Source organism: Galeopterus variegatus, unplaced genomic scaffold (genome assembly GCF_000696425.1).
Source record: "Galeopterus variegatus unplaced genomic scaffold, G_variegatus-3.0.2 Scaffold18, whole genome shotgun sequence".
In the NCBI taxonomy this organism is placed as follows: domain Eukaryota; kingdom Metazoa; phylum Chordata; class Mammalia; order Dermoptera; family Cynocephalidae; genus Galeopterus; species Galeopterus variegatus.
The window spans coordinates 1423584-1440757 of NW_007726129.1; the positions used below are offsets into that span (position 1 = coordinate 1423584).

Genomic DNA, 17174 nt, shown 5'->3' on the forward strand with positions numbered 1-17174 from the left:
GGTGCGGTTCCTTTGGGGGAACCAAAAAAAAAAAAAAAAAAAAAAAAAAAAAAAAAAAGTCTGGAGACACTGGGGTGGGATGTGCTACTGACATCTAGTATGTAGAGGCCAGAGATGCTACTAAACATCCTACAAAGCACAGGCGAGTCCTCTACCACAAAGAATCAGAAGGCCTAAGATGTGAATAGTATTAAGATTGAGAAGCTCTGACACAGACCAAAGAGATTTAAGAGACAGCAACCAATCACAATGTAAATCTTCTTTGGATCCTGATTCAAACTAAGAAATGATTTTTTAAAAATGACACAAGGGGCCGGCCTGGTGGCGCACTGGCAAGTGCGCTGCTTGGGAGCGTGGCGGCGCTCCCGCCAAGGGTTCGGATCCCATGTGGAGACCGGTTCCCGCTCACTGGCTGAGCGCGGTGCAGGCACAGCACCGAGGGTTGCGATCCCGTTGCCAGTCCCCGGTACGGGCGCGACACCGAGGGTTGTGATCCCGTTACCGGTCAGTAAAAAAGACAAAAAGGAAAAAAAATAAAAAATGACACAAGACAATCAGAAATTTCAACTCTGGATATCTGATATTATAGAATTACAAATAAAACTAGTTTAAATCTTACATATTTCGGGTGCAGGAGATGTTGGCTAAAGCACACAAAATTTTAGTTAGATAGGAGGAATAAGTTCAAGAAATCTACTACACAACATGATGACTATAGTTAAAATTGCTGAAAGAGTAGATTTTAAGTGTTCTCACCACAAAAAACAATAAGTATGTGAGATAATGCATGTTAATTAGCTTGATTTAGCCATTCCACGACATATACATATTTCTAAAGATCATATTGTATACTATAAATACATATAATTTTTGTCAATTAAAAAATTAAATAAAAATAAATCTTATACATTTCCTACATCTATTTATAAAAACACTGGTAGAGAGCCTTGCTATTTTTAAGCTAAATTTTACTTTAGAAACATGCTCATAAGTTTTTTAAAAAGCTTTACTATGGTATAATTGATACACTGAAAAATTGCAGATATTTTAATTATACATTTTGGTGAGTTTGGACATACACACGCATCCATGATACCATCACCACAATCAAGACACTAAACATCATCTCCAAAATTTCCTTGTATTCTTATGGGGTTTTTTGTTTTTCGGTGGTAAAAAAATTTATCATAAGATTTATTTTCTTAACATATTTCAGAGTGCAAAATACCGTATTATTAACTCCAGGTACTATGTTGTAAGATCTCTAGAACTTATTCATCTTGCATAATGGAAAATTTATACCCATTGAGTAACACACTTCCCCACTTCACCCCTCCCTGTCATAGTTTTTTCACCCTGGATTTTGGAGCCAGAGCTTAGATTCAGATTCCAATGGCCCTGCTTGTAGCCACCATACAACACTGCCTCTTGTGTCATATCATCAACTTGACATTCATTTATCTCTCTCCCTTATGAAACCATGAGTCAAGGATCACATCTGACAAGTAGTTTTTACTCTTTAGCACTGTGCCCAGGTTACTAAGTACTCGATAAATGTTAACTGAATTGAAAATATAATAGAAAAAAGAATATAAATCACCAATTCATAGTTTCTGGGTCTTAAATCTTTTGAGTACCTAGTGTACCAAAATAACTACAAATAAAATAGGTTTGAACGATCACCGAATTCAAAGCAATAATTTGACCTAATGAAAACTACAAATATATACAAAGTGACTTCAAAATTAAAATTTAAAGTGTTCTGTATCCTTGGCCTAGTCTCAAGCCTTTTGTTAATTCTATTAGGTACATGTTTCTCCAATTCTCTGTCCAGGCACCCTAACACTGTATCCATGCTAGCAGTCAGAAAAGGCTCCTTAAGCCAGCCAGGAGCACCTGCCAGGAAGCAGAAAGACTAGAGAGAGATGTGTAAGGCCTGGTCCTGTATTCTAGGAGTCACTGGCTAACCTAAGGGACAAAACAGGTACAATGGTTCAAGGTATAATTAGGTAGGTTTGGAGAAAGATAACAGAACCAGGTATGACAGCAAAATGCTTCATAAATGTGGAATTTAGAATGGAACCCTGAAATAGGCGCAGGACATTTAGAAGCAGTTTAGGTTATGTGTGTGTGTATATATATTTTGCAGGGGAAAACACTGGATTCTTAGGTAGAATAATACATGTGGGAATTAGTTATGAGAAAAAATAACAATCGGCTTCAAGCATAGTACAGAGGAAAGGGCAATAAGATGGATGTGTTGGTTGTGGCCATACTTTGGATGGTCTTGAAAGAAAATATGAAGACTGTACCTCATATGGTTGGCAATGGAAAACCACTTATGGTTTCTGGGCAGGGAAGTTAAGATTCACTCATTTCACAAAGAATAGGGCTTGGTTTCCTCAATAAAGTGTCTATTTTTGCAAAAAATGCATGATGCACTTAACACCCTTCTTGGCTTTCTGAGTCTCTCAGTATCTGACCCTGTGATAACCTATTCAGATTTATGTCTTGCTGCTTTCTCACATACACTTTTCCCTTCAGTCAAGTTGTCTTTTCACACGAACACAGCTGTTCCCACTGCCATCTCTCTTTCTGCGCTGTACTATCCATCCTATCCATCCCTCTCAGATACAGCCCATCCTTAGCACAACAAAGCCTTCTGAGGTTCTGTGGCCATTACTTAACTCTGAATGTGTCTGCTGATAATAACACAATTTTTCACTTAAAATGTTCTCAAAATAATTCTGTTTTCCTAGCTGGTTTGAGAAAGCTCTTTGAGGGCAAAAGCTAGGCTTAAAGCAACCTACATTTTTGGACAGATTCAGCAAAACTAAGGCTGACCGAAAACTTCTAGGCTGCTGGCTCACCAGTCTGGTTTGTTCTGCCATTATTTACTTTTATTAGTCTCTTGTTCTCTACAACTGAGACAAAAATACAATGTTCAATGCAAAGGCCTCTTACTTGCTGTTCCATAACAGTGGGGACAAATATAACAAAATGTTATTGCAGAAAGTGGGGGGTCAAGGAACATTTGTAGAGTGCTTTATAATTTGCCTATAAATTAAAAATGTCTGAGCACTAATGTTCTAGCATTTTTATTATGAAATCTAATTTATATTTCTGATTGTAAAAGACTACTTTAAGCATGATCCTAACTACAATTACTTTTATATACTAATATTGTTCAGATGGATTACTTTTGTAATAGGAAGGTTCTGTATCAGCACCGTTCAATAGAAATATAACGTAAGCCACAAATGTGAACTACGTGTGTAATTTTAAATTTTCTAGTTTTAAATCATTAAAATTTTCATATTTCAAATTTAAAAATTTCATACTGAAAGCATAAAAGAAAACAGGTTAAATTAATTTTAGTAATTATTCTATTTAACCCAAAACGTCCAAAATATAATTTCAAGGTGTAATCAATATAAAAATTATTGAGATATTTTATATATTTTTTCATACTAAGTTTTTGAAATCTGGTGTGTATTTTACATTTATAGCACACCTCAATTCAAACTAGTCACACTATAAGTTCTCAGAAACATGGACCTAGAGGCAACTGTACTGAACAGCGCAGCAGCCTTATACCTTTGCTAATCAAAGTGTGGTCCAAGGACCAACAGCACTGGCATAACTTTGGAGGCTTGTTAAAAACACAGAACTTCAGGACCCATTCCTGGCCCAAAGAATCAGAATTTGCAATTTAACATTTACTATTACTCTTCACCTATTTTTTGTTTTCTTTTGAGAGAAATGTTTCAGGCCATGAAGGTCCCAAAGTTAATATCCCAGCAAAAAGATAAGCCAAATGTCTGAAGTTAGGGAACAGAGGAAAAGTTCCATTTACCTCAGCAACATTCTCAGAAAAGGTATAAAGAACAAAAAACAAAAAATTCACATGCTGTAAGTGCTAATGGTAGCCCTGCCAAAGAATCACTACAAAATTCCAGACTATTTAAGTATCCTCAAATAATAAAATGGGTGGAAGAAAAACATTTAATCTCTGAGCTCTCTGGGTTTTGTAGCATACAATGTGAAGAACAGAAAAAATCCATTTTGCCTCTGCTGTGAATCTGGAAACTTAAAATGTCAAAAATTGCTTGAAAATAACCAAGTCCAACCCAAAAGAGGTTACAGAACTGTAAGCCAGGTAGAAAAAGAATTGGTATAAAGGAGTACAAATTGAAACCAATTGTGTTGTCAAGGAGTTGAGCTGACAGAGTATTCTTTCACTGTGAAAAAATCCCCCCAAAAACATAAGGCAATAAGGTCCAAGAACAACAGCATCTACTTAGGTCTTAAAGCAGTAGCTTCTATTTTTACAGAGAAATATCAGACACAAAGTAGCAAGCCACAAGCCTCTCCCATACACAGCTTAAAAATCTCAGTGCATCCCCTCAAGCAGTGGGTCCTTTTGTCTAACCTCCTCTAGGGGAAAGGAATCTCTTTTCTAAATCAGTAAGTAATTGAATAGGCTTTGAATAGGCTGGACCAGGTCTCTCTCCCTACTCCCTGGGGACTGTGCTCCTAACTACCTCCCCCCCTGCTAGTAGCTCCAATACATGTCCTCTTTTCCCCTATGGACTCTCTCTCTCTGGAGCTCTCCTTGCTTGAGCTGGCCATACTTTCTAGGTTTGGTCAAATCCCCTTTTTCTGGACCTACACCACTGAAAACGGGCTTCCATCAGTAAAAAGGGTTTTACATTTACATCCAGGACACAATTTTTTTTCCAGATTATATAAGTATATTAGCTTATTTATAGAAATCTAAAAGGATAAAAGTTCAGAATTTCTATACCTAGAGGTAATCACCTGATACTTTGGTGTTTTCTGTTTTTCCCCTATGGATATGCATTCTTTATATAGAAGAGATATTATACATACAATTTGTGTACACTTTTGTATATGCCTTTGTTCTATCTTAAGAATCTGCCCTTACTAAAAAGGACTCCATTCCCTCCTTAGCCCTCTGTGGTCCCTTCGCTTGGTTTGCAAATGCCACCCATTAAGAACCACCCCAGCCAACCCTAATGCCTTTCCTCCATTCTCAACCTGTTTTTTCAGCATCTGACAAGAAGAAATTTATATTCCTCTTTCATAAGCCTCTTACCCTTAGTCCCTGCCTTTCCTGGGTCTCTTCCCTGTTTCTCTCAGAACTCTTCCACAAGGCCTTCTGAGCACACCAAGGCTTTGTACCTTTGTCTGCAGCCACGCCTTGTGCTAGACTTTTCATTCCAGCTGTCTCTACATGGAAGTCTTCTCAATCTACATCTGCAATCCCACAGTTTCACTGCCTAAAGTTGATCTCTCCATATGGATGCTTGGCCATCTTCAACTCAATGGCATTGAACAGGAAATTAAGAAACCTGGACTCTAATCCCCAACCCATCACTAACCAATTTACAAATGAGCTGGGTAAAGTGGGGATAGTTCTGTGGACTGTGGTATCAGCATAAAATGAAACTCTTACGACCAGATCCTTATTGTATTCTCTATTGTCATGGTGGAAAAGTGAAGCTTAGGGGGAAAAAACAAAAAAACTTTTATTATTCAATCAATTTCTGGGTAGAGAATGGGGCCAGAGGAAGTTCTGTCCGACTGAGGCAGGGCAACCTAGATGTTTGGGGGTAAAGGGTTGGAAGGAAAACTGGCACCTGAGCATTGCCATGCCCCTGCTGACTGGTCAAGTGGGAGGATGCAGGGGTCTAGCTTCCAACAAGGAGACCCCTGAAGTCTGCCTATGGTCCTGTGCCACCAGCCTGGCCTATATCCTTGGGGAGCCTGCTCGATCAGTCCTCCTTTCTGTTGCCCCAGCCTCTTCTCTGACAGCTCGATGTTACTCAAATCTTTCTCATCTTAAAAATGCCCACAACCTCATTTCACAATTTAGTATCTGTTATCTCTTTATTCTCTCCATGCTTGACTTCACACTTATTATTACTAATCCTTTATTTTTTTTCTTCCACTCCTTGGTCCCCCAGTCTGGTTTCTCCCCAATACTCAATTGAACTGCTGAGGCCAGCGATGGCTCTTAACTCGTAAATCCAAAAGAGACTTTTCTGTTCTTACCTGACTTGACTTCTCTGTGGAAATTCTACATTCTAATCTAGGCTTTTTTTTTTTTAAAAGATGACCGGTAAGGGGATCTTAACCCTTGACTTGGTGTTGTCAGCACCACGCTCACCCAGTGAGCTAACCGGCCATCCCCTATATGGGATCCGAACCCATGGCCTTGGTGTTATCAGCCCCGCCCTCTATCGAGTGAGCCATGGGCCGGCCCTCTAATCTAGGCTTTTTTTTTTTGAAAAGATGACCGGTAAGGGGATCTTAACCCTTGACTTGGTGTTGTCAGCACCACGCTCACCCAGTGAGCTAACCGGCCATCCCCTATATGGGATCCGAACCCATGGCCTTGGTGTTATCAGCACCGCACTCTATCGAGTGAGCCATGGGCCGGCCCTCTAATCTAGGCTTTATCCCAGAATTATGCCAGACCATCAGAAAGCTGGGTATACTTGGGCCACATGGTCTTATCCTCTACAGAACTGCTTTCACCGAGCTTTGCTTTGGCATTATGCCCTTGGCTTACACTAAAGGATATATGGGAGAAATTTCATTTGGAGTTAAATGCTTGGATAAGCTTTGCTTCAAAACATTTTTTTTTCTTTCATTGTGAAATCTATGTAACAGGATCATGTTAACATTTTTTAAGGTGGCCACATCTTGATCAATGTGCTGCTTCTCAAACTACATAATAACTTTCTATTCTAATTTATAATTTCTGATTTTTAAAGTTATTTACAACATTTATTACGTACATTTTCTATGCATTTCTTCGAATTCCTTGTGGAACAAGATGGGCTATAGGTAAACTTGAAGTTGTACATACACATACATTCAATAAATAGAAAGTACAGAAATATAGAAAAATACATAGAAATATAAAAACTTATACATTCACAACAAACATATCAAAAGAAGGAGTAATCTGAACTCAAAATCTGCAGAACCTATTTGAAGATTATACAATTCTTCTAGAAGACACAGAAGACCTAACTAGTTAGGGATAATACTATTAATATCCATGAATTGAAACATTAAACACTGTAAACATGTTAATTCTTCCTATTTTATATAAAGTAATTTTAATTTTTAGTTTTTTAAATTCTTTTCTTTGGCAAGAACTATAAAGTAATTTTTAAAGTTTGTTTTAAAAATAAGTAGGATATTGAGCACAACAATAAAATTTCTGAAAAACAATAAACCTATTTTCAAATATTAATATATTATAAAGCAGCAATAATTAATAATGCCAAGATTATAAGAAAACTAAGACTCTAAGGGCATTATTAATCAAAGTGAGTAATTATAAACAACCCAATAGTACAACCATAGGTGAACAGTAAACCTGGTAAATGATGATACGTGCACAAAATGAAACATTATGCAGACATTTGAAAATCATGTTTTAATATAATACTTAGTATGGGTAAAATGTTCATTCTTTTTTTTTTAAGATGACCGGTAAGGGGATCTTAACCCTTGACTTGGTGTTGTCAGCATCACACTCAGCCAGTGAGCGAACCGGCCATCCCTATATAGGATCCAAACTCATGGCCTTGGTGTTATCAGCCCCGCCCCTCTCCCGAGTGAGCCATCGGCTGGCCCTCATTCTATATTTAAAAAAAAAGGTGGGGGGGGGGTGCAGGAGAGGCAGAACAAAATACTTGTTTAGAGCCAGAGACCTGCATCCTAATTCTGGTTCCTCCACTAATTAGCGGTGTGACAAGGAGTGATATATATGCTACCCTTTGTGCCTCAGTTTCTTCTTCTATAAAAGGATAATAATGGTGGTATCCACTTCATAGGCTGTCATAAAGATTAAATAAAACAATACCTGCACGATGCCTGAATACTGCACTACTCTGATTCTTATAGACCAGCCCAGAAAGGTACTCAACATGTGTTAGTTGAACAATAAATGACCTTACAGTTTCCTAGAATTCTAATCACAAACCTTAGATAAATTTTCCCCATAAAAATGACTTCTCTAGGGCCGGCCCGGTGGCACACTGGAGAGTGCGCCGCTTGGGAGCGCGGAGGCGCTCCCGCCAAGGGTTCGGATCCCACGTGGAGACCGGTTCCTGCTCACTGGCTGAGCGCGGTGCAGGCACAACACCGAGGGTTGCGATCCCATTACCGGTCAGTAAAAAAGACAAAAAGGAAAAAAAAATGACTTCTTTAATAAACTAACTAGATTTCTGTAGGATGAAGGTAGCAACCAGCTGACAGAACCTGGTGACTGACCAAATCCAGGAATGAAGGAGAAAAAGAAGAGTCAAAAAGGAACAGAACAACCTCCCAGGCTGGTCTTTCTTAAGCCTATCCAGTACACTGATGCCAGACTAAATCTTCCTAAAATGAGACTCAAAATTTCATGATGGTTCATGTTTACTGAACCAAGTCCAAACTCTCCGGCTTTGCTCCCAGAACTCTGTACCATTTGTTCCCATTCCTTCCACCCACCCAATCTCACCTTTGAATACTTCCTGCTGGGTATCTTCCATACCAGTGTCTGCTGTCTTGTCCCCTCCCAGCTCAAGTCATTCCCTTTACCAAAGTCTTCTCAACCTTGACCAGTACTGACTGAACTCAAGTTTTGTTTGTTTTGTTTTGCTTTAACTATATCATAATGTTCTATGTCTGTGTCTTTTCCCCAATAGATTATTAGCTTTTAAGGGCAGGAACTATGCCTTTTACTTCTGTATCCTCTATAATAATGAATACAAAATAGTGTTAGGTAAACAGTAGACTTTCCAATATTAGTATCATTGTCATATGAAACACGTGTAAATGGTTCCTGCACAGGACAAGAGCAGGAAGGGAACATGGAAAAACAAAACACTGTTTATAAGCTAAGTGAAAGCTTAACTATATGAATTTATTTCCTTTGTTGCACTGTTTGTGTTGCTTCTTATTTTTTAAAAAGATGACCGTTAAGGGGATCTTAACCCTTGACTTGGTGTTGTCAGCACCACGCTCACCCAATGAGCAAACCGGCCATCCCTATGTGGGATCCGAACGTGTGGCCTTGGTGTTATCAGCACCACACTCACCCGAGTGAGCCACAGGCTGGCCTCCTGTGTTGCTTCTTAAACAGAGAAAAAATAAAAAGTCCTAATGACACAATTACAGATTAGATTAAAAAACAAACCCTGTCACATAAAAACAGAAGTTAATTGTGAATATATTAATTTTTGATGACATTAAGATTTAGTAATTTATCACCTATGAGATATGGCTATATAGCAAAATGTGTCAGGCAATTCCCAAAGGAAAACAACTAAAACAACCTTTTATACCCACCATTGCAGAGCTTAGTCATTTGGGGAGATTATTATAAAATATATATGTACTAGAAATAATCCATGTGTACTGAGAATAAGACAGTAGAGAAAGACAATTTTCAGGAGTCTATTTTATAAATAAAACTACCACAACATTGTGTTTTAATATACTACTATCTGTTACAAGAAACAACTGATTGCTAAAAACCCCAACTTATTTCCTGGGATCAGAAGACTACCTAAATTCTTATGGCAGGAAATAGTAGCACTAAGTCCCCACCAGCTTCCATAAGCCACAGCAATTCTGAAACAGTCTAACATGAAGGTCACCTAAAAACTGGCCTAACAAAGGTCAATACAAATCATGAGACATCATTAGAAGGCAGAAAACAGGAGATATCTTGTTGCTTTTTCTTTTCTAGATGTTTAAATTAGAAGAATGTTGACGGAAAAACCTAGGCTAGAAATCTGACTATAGGGAACATTAAGTGCCATTGTGACAAGAAAAAAAGGAATAAATTAAAAACAATTGATCAGTTTCTCTTGAGAACAAAAGGAAAAGCTAAGTGATTTTTACTAGATGAAGGACATAAGCCAAAACAAAAATTACTCACTCTTCTATGACAAAAGCTAGGTTTAAAATTCAAATGGAATAACCACTCTATTCTATTACTGAAAATATATACACTATCATCTTATCTGAGAGATTAAGATACATCGAAGCAAAGTATCATGACCATTAACAGCTGTGAACTAGTGCCAGGAAAATAGCAGACTACAATTAAAAATGCGGAGAGGCTCAGTGGAGACGATGACTCAGCATGAGAAGCAGAAAAATATTAGGGACCATTTCTTTCATGCTGATGGGGAATGGAAGCAGCCCTCACCTACTCAGCCACAGGTATATACCTCTTCTCATTTTTTTGCCCTTAACTTTAAAAAGAATAGTTACGCTTTTCTTTTTTGAAGAAGAGTTTTACTTCCCTATTAAGTTAAAAAAAAGGTAAGAGCATCCTGGTATTTTGTTAACAATCTCCCTCTCAATTTGTTAATATTAAAGGGTACAGTCAAAACAAAACAATTATCCTAACATCTACTTGAAAAAAAACTATTTAAGGATCTTTGAATCTAGGAAATACACGCTAACAAAACATTTGTAATGGCAACAATGAAACTACTACAGGAGGAGGTGAAAGTTTTCTTGCTACAAAGAATAAACTAATAACTCTTTCCACAGGCGAATTTCCCATCTTAAAAAAAAAGGTCCTATCTGCTCTTTTTCAGGTTACTGGGAGAAAGAGATTACAGGTTGCTGTATACCAGTGAAAAGTGACATCTGGGATATAGAGGAGCAGAGAAAGAGAGCATACGCACTGGAGGTAGTGCTGACTCCCAGGTAAGCTTTGTTTTCTGCACAATGCTCAGTTTTCTTTTCTTTTTTTTTTAAAGATGACCGGTAAGGGGATCTCAACCCTTGGCTTGGTGTTATCAACACCACGCTCAGCCAGTGAGCGAACCGGACATCCCTATATAGGATCCGAACCCATGGCCTTGGTGTTCTCAGCACTGCACTCTCCCAAGTGAGCCACGGGCAGGCCCCCAAAAAAGGTTTGAGTAGAAAAAACAGACATCTCAAAATCTGTGCACTCAAATTTACAATTAACGTGGCTCCCAAACTCAAGTTACTCTTAAGTCAGAAATAATTCAAACAGTGGGGAATAGGTGGAGATGAAGTATTAGAGAAAAAAAGCTAGGGCAACAAGGGACTCTGTCCCCAAAGAAACAGATTAGAAAAATAAGGCGCTTATATATCACTTAACATCCAACGATAAAGTTTCTAGTAATATGAAGTAACACAGGATATCTAACAGGGAAAATGCTCATAAGACATAACATGAAGAAAGGTTACAAAGGAGGATGTAGAATGTAATTGCAACTTAAAAAAAAAAACAAAAAAAACCACCACTACCAACAACAAAAAACCAAAACTTGACAAACAGCAATTTTGGTTAGATCTCCTACCTTAGATCAGGCCAGCAATACATCTTGCCTGGACCATGCAATGGCCTAACTAGTTTCTCTGCTTCTCCTCTTGCTCCCTTACCACCCATTTTTCACACAGTGGCCATAGGTTTCTAAAATGTAAATCTATTATCAGCAAGGAGATGTCCCTTCTGAAATACCCCATGCTGAAAATTCTTAGGCTAAAGTCCAAACCCTTTCAAACAGCCTAAAGGGCCCTTCAGGATGCCTAGCAGCAGATCTGAGACCAGCCTCATATACTCCACTCTAATCACACTAAATTGCTTTCAGTAGTCAGAATATTCTAGGCTTCTCTTCTCCTGCCTCTGGGCCTTTGTACATGCCATTCCCTCTTCTAGGAATATACAAGCAATTCAACCTCTATAAATTTATCCTACAGATACACTAGTACATACACCTAAAGATGTGTATGCAAGAAAGATTTCTACTAGAGCATTTTTCTCTAACGGCAAAAGACTGAAACCAACTGAAATGTCCAAAACCATGTGTACTTGTGTCTTAAGAAAAAAATGCATAAAACATGAATCTGTATAGGCATAGAATTTTCTCTAGAAAGGTATATGAAAAACTGATAATATTTACTGCCTCTGGGGAAGAAAAATGAGAGATCAAAGGTAGGAGGAAGTATGACTTATCATCATTACCATTTTGTACTGTTTGAAATATCTCCCCCCAATGTGCTTATATTAAATGTGGTAGTTTAGAAAATTTGTGTAGCACAATTATATTTTGTTTAAAAAATGTTATTATATGTACACGCCCATTAATAAAAGCACGGAAAAAAAAGCCCAAAAGTCAACACACTAAACTATTAATAGTGTTTACTTCTTGGGGAAAGAAAATACAAGGGTTCTTCAGGTTCTAGTGTAATTATACAATTATTAGACTCTTCTAAAAAATGAAACTAAACATTACTTGGATGATATAAAAAAAAGAAAGTTTAAGGCCAAATTTAAGTGAGGAAACTTGTAAGAACTGACAGTGCATCCTCAATTCCCTCCAACGCTTGGGCAGTTATACAGCTGCCAGTATTCTCTTTCCTGCCTTCCTCTCCTACTGGCTGCACTTCTCCAAGTGCTCTAGCGACACTCTCAATTCCCCTCAAGAAGTCTAGACATTATTGCCAGAGTAAGCCAGGTGAAAACTCCTTTCATCATTTCACTATATTTATCAAAAAGCTTCAGTGCTACTTCCTGCTGTACTGAATTCCTTTTTCCCTTAAAAATTATAGAATACAGGCAAAAGGAGAAAACTTAGAAAAGCAAGACTATAAACCTACTCAAAATTTTATATAAACATTCTGGTTTACATCCATGGTCCCCTCCTCATATATTCATATGTATATATTTACTCTCACATAAGAGATCATATTGTACACACAGTTTGATGATCTGCTTTCTTTATATAGAATGTCTTAAATGCTGCATGACATCCTATTAGGTGGATATATCATAATTTAACCAGCCCTCTATTGCTGAATATTGTTCTTGTAAAATTTGGCAATTCTGACTTACCTAAGAAGAAAAAAACATTTATATTATTAAAAAATTATGTTATACAAACTGTACAAAACCAAGAAAAAGTCACCCCAAACCTAACCATCCTCACACTACTAACTTTGTTTTGTTTTGACTAGTTTTGTATTGATGTCTGTCTAATATTTTTATATGCAAGGTTTTTGTTTGGGCTTTTCTTCACTTTTATTCCATAATAACTTTCTTTTTTTGGTACTATGCTTTTAAAAATGTTTCTTATAGGAATTTTGCTGGTTAGTACAGTCTTCCCAATCATCTTTTTTCCCCCCAGACCAATCATCATCATCTTTTTTTTTTTTTTTTTTTTTTTTTGTCTTTTTCCGTGACCGGTAAGGGGATCACAACCCTTGGTGTGGTGTTGCCCACACCACACTCAGCCAGTGAGCGCACCAGCCATTCCTATATAGGATCCGAACCCGAGGCGGGAGCATCGCTGTGCTCCCAGCGCCACAGTCTCCCGAGTGCGCCACGGGGCTGGCCCCCAAATCATCATCTTTAATGGGTTGTATATCACTCCCAGCATGGGATATGACCTTGTTCACTTATCTATTTCTCTACTGCTCAAAAGATTTTCTGAGGGCTGAGCCCATGGCGCACTCACGGGCAGCACAGCGATGCTCCCGCCACGGGTTCGAATCCTATATAGGGATGACCGGTGCGCTCACTGCGCTCACTGGCTGAGCGCAGTGCGGCCAGTCTCAAAAAGGACAAAAAAAAAAAGATTTTCTGATAAATCTAATCTACTTTCCTCATCCACAATATTCCAGTTTAGTTCATTTAACTTTTGTATTGTCTGGTAGTCACCACTGCTCAGTTTAATGCAAAATATATACAATGACCAACTACTGCTAAAGTCTAAAATCACTGTTTTACCTTTATATAGCATATTACAGTTACAAACACATATATATCCCCAACAATACTACATTTAACATTAAGGTCAGGGTTCAATCCCTGTATTGACCAGCAAAAAAACAAAAATCCAAAACAACAAAAACAATATTACATTTAACTGCCAGAAGCCTATATCACGGTAGACATGTCATTTTACAAATGAGGAAAGGGAGGCCCCAGGAAGTCACCCCTGATAAACTTGGCCAAGGCCATATAGGTATTAAGCTGCATAGCCAGGCTGTGGTGCCATAATAGGATTAAAATCAAATTTTATGCTTCAAAAGCATACATTTATTTATTTAAAGAATAAATGCATTTCCTGTTATACCTACATCAGGGTCTCTGCTCCAGAAAACTTTTCCCAACATCTTTCACCAACTCAAGTGACCATCCCTCCCTGCACCCTGAACACAGTTTTTTGGGGGGGAGGGAAGGGCTGGCTTGTATGGGGAACTGAACCCTTGACCTTGGTGTTACAAGCTTGTGCTCTAACTGAGCTAACTGGCCAGCCCTCCTGGACACACTTTTATCAGAGCACCAACAACACTTATTTATAGGTCTCTTGCCTCATCTTCTACTTAAGACACTGAGAAGGATCCTTTTCTCATTCACCTTTGAATCCCCAGTACCCAGCACAGTGCCTAGCATAAAGTAGAAAGTCAAGTGTTCAAAGTATGAAATAAGCATACTACAGGTGTTCAATAAATATTTCAGATACAGCACAGGCACATCTTGGTTGATCCAATTCACATCATTTCAGAGAAAGTCACACTTCTAGTATCTTTAGAACGAATTAGATTCAAATATAAAACACGTATTCAAAGAACAGGCAACATCAACATAGAAAATGTAATTCTTAATACTAATGCTTGTAATGCTTCTAATTGTATAAATGCCTCATCTTGTTGAAGACCTTCAAAGAAAATGATTTTATTGCATTAGTCCGTTTTCTGTTGCTTATAACAGAATACCTAAACTGAGTTATTTATAAAGAAACAATTTATTTCTTACAGTTTTGGAGGGTGGGATGCCCAAAACGGAAGGGATGTATCTGGTGAGGGCTTTCTTGGTAGGGACTCTCCGTGGAGTCCCAAGGTGGAGCACGGAGAGCTGAGCGCAAGCATGTTAACATACTTACTTGCTCTCCTAATAAAGCCAACAATGCCTCTCTTGTGATAACTCACTCATCCATTAACCCATTAATCCACGAATAGATCAATCCACGCAGGAGGGCATAACCCTCATGATCCAATCACCCCCCTAAGGCCTCACTTTCAACACTGGGGATCAAGCTGCCACATGAGCTTTGCAGGGGACAAACATTCAGACCATAGCATTATGAATTTTTTCAAATTTACTTTTTCAAAAATTATGATTATCTTAGACAGTCACAGTTTTCATTCTGCTCCAAAAATGTATATTTGTTTTAATATAACAATATTTTAAATTATTCACCAGTCAAATTACTTAACTCACCACCCCCTCAATGAGCATAACTGAAGCTCCAAGAAGATGGGTCATTTTTATCTCGTGGGTTCAAGTACCCTGGAATCATACCACCTTGTACCCTAAGGGTATTCATATCCCAGTTTGTGAAACAGACATCTAAATAATTAAGCTAGTCATAACACTTAAAAGTGACCAATATGTTCCTATAATCCCATTCCCCAAATTCATAAGGCCAGATTTCTCAACAGTTCTCAACAGTTTTTCAAATCAGTAGAATTGCTTCTCTTTTCAGCAGCTTATTAGTATGCACTCTGTGTCAATGCTCCTAAAAGAACCTAAAGGGCATAAGTTATTTATGGAGTGACAGAATACTACCACACAGACCTTGTCTTTCCCATCTATTAAGATACCAATTTGCCCATTTGGAAAACAGAGGTTTGAGGAACAGTAGAGCTTTCATTCCTATTCCCTTCCTCCTTTCTATTTGCTCCACACAGCCTATAAGAAAAATCTTAAGTAGTCACTTAAATGATTCATTCATACAAGCTTATCTAATCTCAGCATGTGTAATTTCCACCTGTCCATTTTTTTTTTTGCCATTACACAACTGCAATTAAATTATTTTCACATTTTTCTGGTGGATAAAAAAGATGTGCTTTCTAGTAGGTTGAGAAGAGACCATTTTTACCCAGACCCTACTTTGCTGTTTACGAGATCCAAAGTAGACCCCAACATTTACGAGAGGCCTGTTCCAAGTCCCCTATGATGTCCATTATATTTTATAGCAGAGATTACATGCTAAAGTAAATTGGTAACTACTGTCACATTTTGATGCAAACATGGGCCAGTCAGGCTAACTCAAATTAATTAAGACAATTTTTATCCAGGATATCAGCTTCCCAATGAACAGGATTCCATCTGTTCCTTTTCGAAATTATAAACAGCCACAGGCCATGGATTTTTCAGGTTATCTGCCAATAGTCAATATATATATTCCAAAGGTTTCTGCAGAAAAGCAGCCACTATTTTGTGGGGTCTTCCTGTGTACATGCTCAGAATGGTACTTAATGCTTTATACACATTCTCATTAACCCTGAGAATATCCTCTGAGATTGGTGTTATTCTCTCACAAATGAGGACTGTAGAAGTAGACAGATGATGTAACTTTCCCAGTGTCACCCAGCTAGTTTGTAGCAGTGCAGTGTTTCAAACCGAGGACTTTCTGACTGTAAAGCCTGTATACAATCAAACAGCCAATGTCCTGCATCTTCTATACCCAAGAATTAACCAGCAAATCCTACAACCCAATGAAGGTTATATTACTCCCATTTTTAAGACCAAGATGTGGAAATAGCATTTACCTCTCCGTGGCTGCAAAGTCAGTTTGAGGAGGGAAAAACAGAACCCAGCTCTCCAGCCCCTGGTCAGCAATCTGTCCACTAGTGCATCTTGTTCTCTGACCCCAGGTCCGTGATCATTCTAAAAGAGAAGCATAAATAACTTTCTGAAACACTAAATTCACACAAATGCACATAGAGTATCAAGAACAAAGTGAGGGAAAACTGAGGACTGATAAAACTGGGAAAGAAACAACAGAGCTGTAAACACATCATGCCACTAATTGAGTCATTCCATAAATGTCTATCAAGCCAATAATAAACCATTCACTTTTTTTTAATAAAGATATTTGCTAGATATATAAAGGACTAAAGGTCTGTGATTATCAAAATAGTACTCCACTGCAGTCTTGCAACCAAATAATGGCACATGTATCTGAACTACCAAAAAATTAATTCTTATAGCTGCAGTAATTGCCCTTTAACTGTTTATTTCCTTATGAATTAAGTTAGTTGACACCATAACTGAAGACTGTACTTTTCGTTTTTGGGTTTTTTTT

The 17174-nt window shown here is 38.0% G+C and overlaps 1 protein-coding gene across 1 annotated transcript in view; it reads right to left on the bottom strand.

Annotated features, from left to right (window-relative positions):
* Nucleotides 1–16758, bottom strand: part of CTCF (CCCTC-binding factor (zinc finger protein)) — a 36735-nt gene extending 19977 nt beyond the window's left edge. Inside the window, exon 1 of the mRNA XM_008567601.1 lies at nucleotides 16639–16758. The gene's annotated coding sequence lies outside the window, so the exon portion shown is untranslated. The remainder of the gene's footprint in view (nucleotides 1–16638) is intronic.
* Nucleotides 16759–17174: the final 416 nt, after the last annotated feature.